Below are 4,403 nucleotides of genomic sequence, written 5' to 3'. Positions count from 1 at the left end.
AGGCCTGACATTTGTAAGGCTCGTAAAATCATGTTCATCTTCTCGTCCTGGGTACACCTAGCAATTTCTTACATGACCCGTTAACACGACACGCAAATAAAGGGTATCGGGTCAACACGAATACTAATCGGGTCATTATCGGGTCACACGATAATAACCCGTTAATAACGGGTCCTTAATAGGTTTATATGAGAATAACATGCGGGTAACCTATTTCGACACGATAAAAAAAAGTTATTTTGATGATTTTAATTTTTTAAACTGCTAAAAAAAACTTACTATAAAATACAATAGATATAATGAATATGTATATATTGTTTATTAATTATTATTCTATTATTATTCTATATAAATTTTAATATTTAAGTTTTATTTATTTATTTATTTATTTATTTTTATAGTATATTATAGGCAAAGATTGAGATTAAAAATCATAAAACACATTAAAAATAAAAATATCAAGTAATTTAAAAATACCAAACACATTAAAAAAATTATAATAATTAATTTACATGTGCGAAAAATATGAAAAAAATATGCAAACGCTCGTAGTCGCATCCTCTACACTTTGAGGATGGGTATATGATCGTTTGAATTTTTAAAACCATACAAACTCTGATGAATAGTATTTTTAAGGGAGTTCAAAATAAACAAAATTCATAATCATTAATGAATAAGTCTAAAAGATGTGAAAGCATAATAAACGTTCATAATTGCATCTTAACGCTTAGACGATGGTTATATGATCGTTTAGATTTTTAAAACCATCCAAATCTCATGAACAATGTTTTTTTATTTGAGTGCAAAATTAATAAAATTAATAATAATTACTGTAGAAGTGTGAAAAATGTAATCACTCGCAATGAAAAGCTTTACAACTTTCATGAAGGGGTCAACTCCGAAATTTAGTATGTATATACTAATTTAGTATTATGTTTTACATTTTTTGGGTCAAATTATGTTTTTCATTTTCATTTTTATTGATTTAAAATATATTTTTTTAACGGGTAACAGGTCGGGTCATATTACCTGATACTATTAACGGGTTGATTTCGGGTCGGGTCATATTACCTGTTTACATTAACGGGTATTACATGACACTACCAGTTAAGCTATCGGGTATGACACGAAAACGACACGAACACGAGAAACACGACACGAATGCTAGGTCTAGTCCTGGGCCAAAAACTGGGCTGCAATCTAGGCTTCCCGAGCATCTCGAGCTGCTTCCTGGGCCGTAATCTTATCCTTTAGGGTTTTCACTTCCTTTGTCAAGGCGATGACCTATCTTGTGGCTGGTCTGAAAGAGAAGGCACCCGTCTCACGAATTTGCGCCTTCCTCATACCTCGACAACCTTGCCATGACGACAACCGAGAGTCTGATCTAGGATTTCAGTTTTCAATTAGGATCTGAAGACCTGCATCCTCGGGTACAATGACGTCCTCTATCGAGGTCTTCGAGGGAAGCTGCGATGCTGTTTCTTAGAGAGCAGCAATGCCCTTCTCCACCATAGCAGCATGTAATAACAAAGAAAAAATATTTAAGATTTTAAAAAAATGTAATTAATATTTGAACGATTCATAAATATAAGAATAATAACAATTACATATACTTACATGGAGCTACTCAGTGGTCTCATCACCGGATCGAACATAAACATCCTTGAACATGTCGAGCTCTAGGAACTTAGAACCCTCCTAAATAAAAAATAAAAAACATTAAGAACATTTTATTAATCAATAATAAAAACAAATTGTATAAAATTTAAAAATTAATATACTTTTACCTGAAATCGCACCTCAACCCTATATGAGAAGGGTATCGAACTGGAAAGGTGGAGAAGTTTCTTTGACTCTCGGGCTTTCTTGCCAGCAACATATTTCTTCTATTAAACATACAATATACATGTTAGTGCGACTATTTGAAAGAAATTATTAAAAAATCTTAAAAAAATAACAAAAACAGTAATAAATTATTATTAAAATATTATGTACATACCACAAATTTTGTGTTCGTAAAATGTTTGCAAAGCCACTCCCAATCCTCCGGCCGCTCCTATAACTCGATTGGGCAACCTTTTAGGCGAGCAATCTCCAGATCATCCCATTTCTTAAAATGTGCGTGGAGTTCACACTTCCAATGTTTGTACCGGGTTGCTAAGTTCTCCTTTAAGCAGGTGATGGCCTCGGGGGATATGTCCTCAAGATTATTATTGACCTACAAATATGAAAATAGTAAAATAATAGTGAGAAATTTAATAATATTAAGATAATATACTTTGTTTTATAATATTTGTAAACAAAATTAAAAAATTGTAAAGGCTAAAAATTAATACACTAATCGACAACTCATGCCGCACTAATTTCTTCGTCCTCTCGGGAATTTCTGCCCAAGACTCCCACTGCATAGGACAATGCCACCGAATAACAAAACCATAGCTAGTTGCGATGTTGCTATGCTGCTGTGAGGTAGCTGCTCCACAATGTCGCGAGTCATACGCAATCTTGATCAATTCGTTGGACACATGTACATTGTGTGCCAGCTTCAGCATTCGATTAGGCCTCATGGTGTTTTTTTTTAACTGCCCAAAATAACTTAAATGATGAAAACCCTAATCTTAAATTTCTACAAAAAATTTGTCAAAACTTTTCCTAATAGTATATCATTTCCCAAAAGTAGAAACAATTCTAATTCAAAAGTAGTTTCGGTTTATCAACTCCAAACACATGTTTACTTGAACTAGCTCAAACAATAAATATAAAAATATACACACGTGTGTATAGTTTCATGACATGAAAGCTAGGTTCCTTTAGTTTCCTTATATATATCCAAACATATATACTAAGAAATACGAATATATACTAGCTATTATGCATAGAGCATTTGACGGTGATTAGTAGTTGATGAACCGAACCAAAGGCAATATACAGACTCCAATGAGCTGCCAAAGCCAATGATATTATCATATAGACTCCAATAAGCTGCCAATGGGATTATCATAATTAGATACCTTTAAAATATCTAGCCAGTCCTTTCTAAATGAGCTGCCATGTGATAAAACGTAAGAAATGAGCCATTTCTCACTTAGACTCCAATCAGTTGCAGAGAAGATATAGGAAACAAAGGCAATATACAGATTTAGGGAACAAGGGCAATACCAAAGTTGAACATCTTTTGTAATTTAATGTCTGTCTCAAATCCCAATTCCGAACATAAAAGTGAGACATGATTGCTCACTATCATTAAAGATGACCACCTGGGATGAACTACTTAAACTTCATATCAATGTTCATTTCCACTAGATTTGGCAGTGCATCTAAAATTTGGGCGAAACTTTGGCCGAAAGAAAGCCTTGGAGTATCACATGATAGTCATGACTCTTCATTCTAGAAAACTTGCACCCCTTCACGGTCACACAACACGAGATATTGGAAGCATACCCATCTGGAAACTTTATAGAAGAAACAAAGTTGAAAAACACTTTTTTCCTATTTAGTTTAATTGCAAAAAACGGATGGCCTTTCTTCAGTGTGCCACCGACTCTCTTCATCCACAAGGATGATCTAATGCCCATTTGTTCCAAATCGAGGTGAGCTTCGATCGTGTCCTTCATTTTTGACCTAATGCCCATTCTTCAGTGTACCATCGACTCTCTTCATCCACAAGTTGAAAAACTCTTTCTTCCCATTCAGCTTAACTATAAAAAAATGAATGGCTTTCAAAATCAACAAACTATAACCTGCAAAAATATATATATATATATATATATATATATATATATATATATATATATCAACAAATAAATAAACAAAAATAATTAACTAAGAATATGATAAACACAAATTAATCCAAACAATCCCCCTCAACGGCGCCAATTTCTTGATAGGATTTTTACCACTTGCGAAATTAGGGATAAAAACAATTAAAAATACTTGCAAGAGAACAAGGTAGTTGTAGTATAAACGGCTCAAGCAAGGTTGTTTTCCACAAGGATTGAATGCATCATTTGTATTTAAAACCAACTCTTAATTAATTATCTAAAACAAAGTTGGGAAAATGTTGATTTTGGAATTTAAAATAATCAAAATGAATTTTAAATTAAAACAATTAAAAAAATTAGCAAAATAAAGAAAACAAAACGAAACGTTTTGAAAATCAAATTGTAAAAGCCTAGGGTTCCACCCTTACCATAACAATCTTATGTACTTTTACGAATTACTTATGAATTACACATGAAACTTTGAAGGTTAGGTTTTCCTAATGCATATTCTCCTCGTGATATTCTAGCAAGAACGTATATCTAACATGCAACCATCTATGATATTCAGATCAAATATCGACATGCAAGACTCATTAAGTTTTGTGAAAACCCCTTGAAAAAATCATGCAACCCCTAAGACGT

At 32.9% G+C, this 4,403-nt stretch overlaps 1 long non-coding RNA gene across 1 annotated transcript; it reads right to left on the bottom strand.

The window, feature by feature from the left end:
• Positions 1–1,818: 1,818 nt before the first annotated feature.
• On the bottom strand, positions 1,819–2,410 carry LOC126631048 (uncharacterized). The gene is made up of 3 exons (XR_007626221.1): positions 2,361–2,410; positions 2,000–2,200; positions 1,819–1,886 (listed from the first exon to the last, which is right to left on the bottom strand). It is a non-coding gene; the product is annotated as an uncharacterized LOC126631048 (long non-coding RNA).
• Positions 2,411–4,403: the final 1,993 nt, after the last annotated feature.

The sequence above is a fragment of the Malus sylvestris genome, chromosome 8 (genome assembly GCF_916048215.2).
Source record: "Malus sylvestris chromosome 8, drMalSylv7.2, whole genome shotgun sequence".
In the NCBI taxonomy this organism is placed as follows: domain Eukaryota; kingdom Viridiplantae; phylum Streptophyta; class Magnoliopsida; order Rosales; family Rosaceae; genus Malus; species Malus sylvestris.
Note: the sequence above shows the minus strand (reverse complement) of the source record. Positions and strands in the feature narration are given on the sequence as shown.